Source organism: Canis lupus, chromosome 12 (genome assembly GCF_048164855.1).
Source record: "Canis lupus baileyi chromosome 12, mCanLup2.hap1, whole genome shotgun sequence".
Classification (NCBI taxonomy): domain Eukaryota; kingdom Metazoa; phylum Chordata; class Mammalia; order Carnivora; family Canidae; genus Canis; species Canis lupus.
In genome coordinates, this window is record NC_132849.1 from 1,729,985 (window position 1) to 1,738,172 (window position 8,188).

Sequence of the window (8,188 nt, forward strand, 5' to 3'; positions counted from 1 at the left end):
TGCTGGGAACATAGCAGGAAACCAGAGAGACCAAGTCCTTGTTCTCATAAAAATTACATTCCAGCATGGCCTTAGTAAGACCAGGTTTTCAATCTTGGCCATACGCTAGAATATCTGGAGACTTTTAAAAATCCTAATACCTAAGCAGCATTATCAGACCAATTAAATAAGAGTTTCTAGTATTTTTTAAAGATCTTCAAATGAATCCAGTGTGAAACTGCAAATACTTCCTCTGATGCCTGAGATTATCAGTCATAAGCCCTTTAAGTAGCCTGGGATGAAGTGACTCTCACCTGAAGCTTCTTTAATTGAATCTCTGCAAGGAGGGGAGGGACTACCCTGCTATGCTTTGTTCTTACCAGGCTGCATCTCAGTGATTCATTAACAGGAATGTGGACAAGCTATTGAGAGGCTAGGTTGGTCCTGTAGCTCTGTCATAGGAGAAAATGAGAAGGTGTCATGTGGGAAAGAGAAGATTCTGGGTATAGGTAGTGCTTTCTTCAAATTTTTAAAAGGTTGCTTGTGGTTGAGGGCCCAGATGTGTTCCACCAGTGGACAGGAGCCTCAGTAAGGCAGATGCCAGCCCCCATCCTCAACACACAATTGGATCACAATTATCCAAAGATGCAAAGAGCAGCTATGTGAGACAGTAAGGTCCCCATCACCGGAGACTGTTCAGCTTTGCCAGGGCCACTGCACAGTGTGGACTGGTGTGGAGGGAAACTAGCACTGAATTAGTCATGACCTATCTGCAAGTGAGAATGACCTGTATTTTATAGACTTTGGGGGAGGCAAGTGGGTGGCTAGTAGTAGTGGTCAAATCTCCTAGAAACAGCATAGTTGGGTGGTGGTTTGAGGATGTATCTAGGGCAGTCTTCTCCCTGACAGTCATCCCCAAATAGATATTGAGTTAACCGCACAGATTTCAGATTCTATAGCAGTAAGTATCAGAACAATTATTCAGACATGGGCCTTAAGGAGAAGTATCAAAAAAAGAAGAAAGAAAAGAAGAACGAGAAAGAAAAGTAGTAGTAGTAGTAGTAGTAGTAGTAGTAGTAGTAGTAGTAATATCATATGACAGCTAAGAGCTAGGAAGGACCTGGAACCAAACAGCAGAGTTTAATTCCTGGTTCCACCTCTTGCCACCAGTGTGACTTGGACAAGTTACCTAACCCCTCAGTGCCTTGGTTTCTTCGTGATTCATACAATGAAGAAAACAAAATTACCTACCCAGAATCAAGAGAAGGATTAAATGAGTGAATCCTTAGTGTGTGTAGGGCTTATAAGAATGTGTACCATTGAGTACTTGCCCAGTACCTGTGAGCTATAATCTTTTTCAGGAAGGATTGGATTTTGTCATTTTTCCCTCTAGTAAATCATTGTCATATTTGTTACTACAGTAAAGAGATACCCAGTTTGGCCCTCAAGTGGGGCTTAACACCATGCCTGAGAGATGCTCTATATTTACCAAATACCCAGAATCTACCAGTGAAGATTAAACAAGGTATAGCTCTGGATATTGAAGGTTGCTGTTCATCCTGAGCTGCCTTCGAGTAAGCACACACACATGGCCACACACAGACACATGCATGCACACACACACAAAATGCACCAACTAAAATAGTTTCTTTTTTTTTAAGGTTTTCATTTATTTATTCATAAGAAACACAGAGAGAGAGAGAGGCGCAGAGACACAGGCAGAGGGAGAAGCAGGCTCCCAACATGGGACTCGATTCTAGGACTCCAAGATCACGCCCTGGGCTGAAGGCAGGTGCTAAACCCGCTAAGCCACCCAGGCATCCCTTTTTTTTTTTTTTAAGATTTTTATTTTAAAATAGTTCCAAAAGTCTTTTCTCTCTCCTTTTGATCATTCCTCCTTCCCCCTCTACCAAAAAAAGAGAAAAATATCATACCACTCTCCAAAGAAGTAATAAAATCATTATTTCTTGAGCTGTGACATTGGCATTTCAAGTCCTGAAGAAGCTGTACCTGAAAGAAAAGGGAAAAAGTTGATCGGCTCACATCTTCTCTCATCTGAAAGGGCTGTTGGCTCTGATAGGCAGGCAAAACTTCTGGCCTTGAATATATCACAACATCCCTGGATGACTAGAAGATCTCTAGGGGTCTGGACCACTGCTGTCATCACCCTGTCCATATAAAATTGTCCAGAGCACAAAGTCTGCAAGCTGACAAGTGGTCTAACCACCCCCACCACCACTACCACCCTGTCACCCAGTTCAGTTCCTTTTGCTCTCTCCTGTAGTTTAGAGATGATGAGGGGTCTTCTGCTAACAGGATACTTGTTCTCAGGGCCAATCAGAGCCTGGAACTAGGGGCTTTGTAAATTGGTGATAAATCTCTAAGAAGCATGCATGTCCTTGGATCAAGTGATCCTTTCTTACCAAAGCCTGGGTCTGACTCTTGGACCCAAGATGTCCTTATCCAAGGACAAATGCTTTATAGAAGAGAGGTAAGTTCAAGAGTTATTCCTTACCCCTGGAGCTGACTTGAGAACAACTCTGACCCTTAGGGAAATTGACAGCAAGAGGGAAATCTGGCTCTGGGGTCTCAGCACATTCAGAAGGGTGAGGTGTGAGAAGCAACATAAGTGATAGCTCAAATGGCTTTGAGAGGTCTTAGTTCTGGCCCCAGTTCTGTTACATAATATCTGATTGACCTTGGGCAAGTCTCATCCCCTCTCTGGGCACAACTTCCTTTTCTATAAAATTAAAGGATGCACTAACAGATATTGGAGAAGCCTTCTAGGTCGGTTGTCTATGAGGCTGAGAACAATTGCCCACCCAACTGGCCAAGTGCTCTTGGGAAGTAAGGCAGTTAGCCAGGTGAAGAGGTGAGAAGAGGATTAGATGAGACTGGTCCATAGCCCAGGACACCAGGAGGAAGGGGCTGGATGGAGTCCTCTCCAAGCAAAGATGTTTGTTCAGAGTCTGACTCCTTCTTACTCCCTGGCCAGGGTGTATTCAGCAATTTGCCTGATAAGCAGGTAAAGAGGGTGTAAGTGGCTAAATACTCATCTGCCCCTTACACGAGTCTGCAAAGTCACAGCAGAGCAATGTTCTCAGCCTCTGGGAATCCTGCCCTGGACCTAGAGGAGAGAGTGAAGCAAGTGAAGGATCTCATAGGCCGGAATGCTGAGCTTGATTCCAAGTTGAAGCTGTCAGAACTACAGCTTGAATTCTGAGCAGCCCTGGTCTCATGGGACCTGCGGCTCCTCCTGGCTGCCTGAGAAATTATTCACTTGGATAAACCCAAATTAGACTTAGGAAAGAAGCACATTTCTCTATAACCCGTCTCCCAGTTGTCTACAGAGTTTCTCTACGGCCCCACACTTCCAAAATACCTTTCTGTCCCTGAACGCCCTACCCCAAGCCCTTAAGTCATAGCCTTGGAAAATTCTCGGGACTCCAGATTCCTCGAATTTGTCAGAGACACTGAAGGACATACCAGAGTCTAAAGGTCCTAGAGCTGGTTGTGTGAGATCCATTCGTGAGTGGAGATAGCAGGCGTGGAAAAAAAGAAACCCATGGCCTGTGCAAATAAATACCAGACCTTTCCCATCCCAGTAAAGTGGATACATTAGGAAACCTTCCTAACTTTCCTACTTTGCTGCTGCACCTTCTCTTAGTGAAATGTCCTCCATCCCTATTTGCAGTAAACAAAACAAAACAAAAAACAGAACTGAATGTAGGCATCGCAGGGTCAAGGTAAAATTGACCATGTCTACCCATCCTCCCCTTCCCTGCCCATGCCTGATTGGTCCAAAGGTAGAGACACCTGACCCAATCTGGCCAATCAGAGTTTCCCTCCCCTGAAGTTGAAGAGCAGCACGTGGAGACCTGGGGTTTGGAGCTTGTAGCATTCATTGTCATGCCAACAAGATCGAGGAGGCTCTGCTAGTGAGCACCCTGGAACCACCCTGGTTGTACAGGTTTTCCTTTGATTCTGTGAGAAACCATGATGGTCTTCATCTTGAGCTACGTGGAGTCAGTTCAGTTGTTTGCTCCAGAAACACTTACGTGATGAAAGCTTCCTTAAATACTGTCTTTCTCCCAATCCCAAGATTTACACACTATTACAATTACCTCTTCTCTTTGGCCAACTTTTCTTCTAGACCAGGATCTGCTCCATAGTGCCATGGACCATGGACTTGTCGCATCTGCATCTCTCTACTACCTGTTCACCTGACTGACTGACTCCCACACTTCCCTCAGGTCCCAAGTGAGAGAGACATCAAGATCTCTGCTAAGCCTTCCCTGACCACCACACCCTGCACCCTTTGTCTGGGTTAAGTGCTCACAGAATGTGTTCCCATAGCACAAGTTACTTCCCCAAAAGTGGTGTGTTAAGTACTTATATATCTTCCATGAAACCATAGCTCCTTGAGGCAGGAGCTGTTGCCTGTTTGCTGTTCTATGTCCTGTACATAGTATGGTGCCTAGAACACGGTGAGCACTCAGTAAATATCTGTGGGATGAATGAAGACATATCCTAGCCTTCTCTCCTCCTTCCCATAATAAAATAATAGAAATTAAATTACCTGGTCCAAATTATTATTCATCTCAGAATGCAATCAGTCAGCAAATTAATACTAACCGATATGCCAAAAACTATATTAGGTGGCAGGCAACTGGGATAAAGATACAAATATAGGCAAATGAGAGGAGGCGGGTTTCTTGTGAGAAGTGTAATCTATAATCTAAATTCCATTTTGTGGATGAAAGATCTAAATGTGAGACAAGATTCCATCAAAATCCTAGAGGAGAACACAGGCAACACCCTTTTTGAACTCAGCCACAGTAACTTCTTGCAAGATACATCCACGAAGACAAAAGAAACAAAAGCAAAAATGAACTATTGGGACTTCATCAAGATAAGAAGCTTCTGCACAGCAAAGGATACAGTCAACAAAACTCAAAGACAACCTACAGAATGGGAGAAGATACTTGCAAATGACATATCAGATAAAGGGTTAGTTTCCAAGATCTATAAAGAACTTATTAAACTCAACAGCAAAGAAACAAACAATCCAATCATGAAATGGGCAAAAGACATGAAGAGAAATCTCACAGAGGAAGACATAGACATGGCCAACACGCACATGAGAAAATGCTCTGCATCACTTGCCATCAGGGAAATACAAATCCAAACCACAATGAGATACCACCTCACACCAGTGAGAATGGGGAAAATTAGCAAGGCAGGAAACCACAAATGTTGGAGAGGATGTGGAGAAAGGGGAACCCTCCTGCACCAACAGGTGGGAATGTGAACTGGTACAGCCACTCTGGAAAACTGTGTGGAGGTTCCTCAAAGAGTTAAAAAAATAGACCTGCCTTACGACCCAGCAATTGCACTGCTGGGGATTTACCCCAAAGATACAGATGCAATGAAATGCCGGGACACCTGCACCCCGATATTTCTAGCAGCAATGTCCACAATAGTCAAACTGTGGAAGGAGCCTTGGTGCCCATCAAAAGATGAATGGATAACGAAGATGTGGTGTATGTATACAATGGAATATTCCTCAGCCATTAGAAATGACAAATACCCACCATTTGCTTCAATGTGGATGGAACTCGAGGGTATTATGCTGAGTGAAGTAAGTCAATCAGAGAAGGACAAACATTATATGTTCTCATTCATTTGGGGAATATAAATAATAGTGAAAGGGAATATAAGGGAAGGGAGAAGAAATGTGTGGGAAATATCAGAAAGGGAGACAGAACATAAAGACTCCTAACTCTGGGAAACAAACTAGGGGTGGTGGAAGGGCAGGAGGGCAGGGGGTGGGGGTGACTGGGTGACGGGCACTGAGGGGGGCACTTGACGGGATGAGCACTGGGTGTTATTCTGTATGTTGGTAAATTGAACACCAATAAATAATAAATTTATTATAAAAAAATAAAAATCAAATAAATAAAAAAAAATTAATAAATAAATAAATTCCATTTTGCCTGATCTGAAGCAAGCTGTGCCTCCATTTTCTGGATCTTGCAAATGGATGTGTAAGAATGACCATTAATGATTTATCGGGTTTGCAACATTCTTCTGAATCAATGGGCAAAGACTTCCAGAACAGTGCTAGATCCAAATGAGGTAGAAACCTTTGGGCAAAATGCCACTTCCGGGCTGGCTAATGCTTGGGCCCCTGACTGCTTGCCTGTATGGAAGAGCCACCACACAAGATTGCTGGTTGAGGCTCCAGGCTGGTGGATAAGAGAGGGGGCTCTGAGTCTCCTTTTCCAAAAGGACCTATTGATGCTATCTGTGCTCCTCTGGCAGGTGTTGAGAGGTGAGAGGGACCGCTCTCCCTGCCTCCAGGCTAGCAATTACAGAGACCAAATTGTCCTCTGCGAGAGGTGTTGTTGTCAGGATGTCATTTCAGCATAAAATAAATTGCACTGCCCATCAGCCTGCTGGAAGGCAGCGCTCACTGGCAGCTCCCACCAGCTCCCAGAAAGAGCCTACTCAGATGTGAAGACAAGTCAGCCAGCTGCAGCCAGCGCTAGCAGTGACCCTCCAGGCCCAGAGAGCAGGCTTCTGTCATGCAAGGGTGTGGCGCATGCCTGAAAGGGCACAGCTTCCATCTAGCACCAGCAACAGCCCTGCCAGTCTGGTCTCCTCTTTGTTGAGCCCCAGCAGAGAGCAGGATAAATGATTCGGAGATGTTTGGGCTCACCCTGCCATCATCACAGGGCCTGCTATGCTTGATGTGTCCATGGGTCCATGCAGCTGTGTATCTGCGCGTGGGAACCTCCAACACCACCCGGTTCAGTCCTCCACGTCCTGCTTGGACTGTCTCAACAATTTCCACAGGTCTCATTCTCCGCATGCAGTTGTGTTTCAGAATCATAGATCTGATCGTGTCAAACTGTGGGAAATAAAGTCTAGCATCTCTGGCCCCTCTCAGCCCCCATTGTAAAACTCACCTGTACTCCAGCCAAACTGGACACGTTTCCAGGGTAATGTGCATCCCCATTTCAAATGTTTTGGTCCCAGAACTTTAAGGCTCCACTCAGATGTCCCTCCTTTAGGGAACTCTCCCATGCACCCTCACTCTGCCATCCCAGAAGCTGGAAGGTACCTCTCCTCCTTCTGAAAAATAAAAACCAGCCAGTGTGACCAATGGCTATCCCATGCTTTACAGGCCTTGTCACATTTATCCAGCATGTCAATTCTACTCTTACCTCTTTTTTCCAAATGAGAAAGCTGGGGTGTAGGTGGTTTGCCCGAGGTCACAGAACTCCTCAACTGCAGGATCAGAACTTGAACCCAGAACCACCAACTCCAAAATGTGTACCCTTCATGACTGTGCAACACTTTCTCTCTTCAGCCCTGACAGGTAAGCAGGGAACGATGAATATTTCTAGCAATTTCCATCACTTTCCTAAATAAGTTAGTAATCTAAGCAGGGATAACTTTATGATAAAACAATGCAGCCTTACGTATCAAGGCCCTTCACTTCTTAGACCCCTAGAGGCTCCAGGAGAGACCCTGGCAATGTATTTACATGATCTTATGTTTTGATGAAACTTTCTAAAGTAATATATTTTAACTCAAATGTCAAACGCATTATCTCTTTCCATTCCAGCCTCCCTTCATTACACAGCCCTTCACCGCAATGGTGCCAGAGTGGCCATGGCATCCAGCTCGGGCCGCATTGAACTGGGAAAGCTTTCAGTTGGGTTAGTTACATTTGACTAGTTCACAGTCTTACATTTAATTAAGTTACTGCTTAGAAAAGAGTCAGGGAGTACGCTTTCCAGCCACTGCGCCAAGTCACAGCGCCATGACATGGGGGCAGAGCCAGATGGCCAAGGTGTGGTAAATGTGCTCGTGCCTCCTCACACTGAATTTATCCCAATTCCAAAGTTGTGCTGCACTGACCTGTAGCATTAACTCAGAAACAAGCACATGTGTGTGTGTGGCCTTGTGTTATGAATCCCAACTAGCATTTATGACAAATTTTGATCCTCTGGGTCAGAAGAAAGACAGGATCCTCTCTTTATTCTCTCTTTTAAAAACCCACACTTGAAAACTGTTGTCATATGAAGGAGCATCAAAGACTATGCAACCAAAAAAAAAAAAAAAAATGCATGGAGAAAGTACTGTAAGAGGTATGCCAGGCAGCTAATCCATTTTTTTGACTCCGTTATTTTTCTGGGGC

At 44.5% G+C, this 8,188-nt stretch overlaps 1 long non-coding RNA gene across 1 annotated transcript; it reads right to left on the reverse strand.

Moving 5' to 3' along the window:
- Positions 1-1,688: 1,688 nt before the first annotated feature.
- On the reverse strand, positions 1,689-7,350 carry LOC140600610 (uncharacterized). Its single transcript, XR_012003797.1, has 3 exons — positions 7,209-7,350; positions 6,951-7,116; positions 1,689-1,989 (listed from the first exon to the last, which is right to left on the reverse strand). It is a non-coding gene; the product is annotated as an uncharacterized lncRNA (long non-coding RNA).
- Positions 7,351-8,188: the final 838 nt, after the last annotated feature.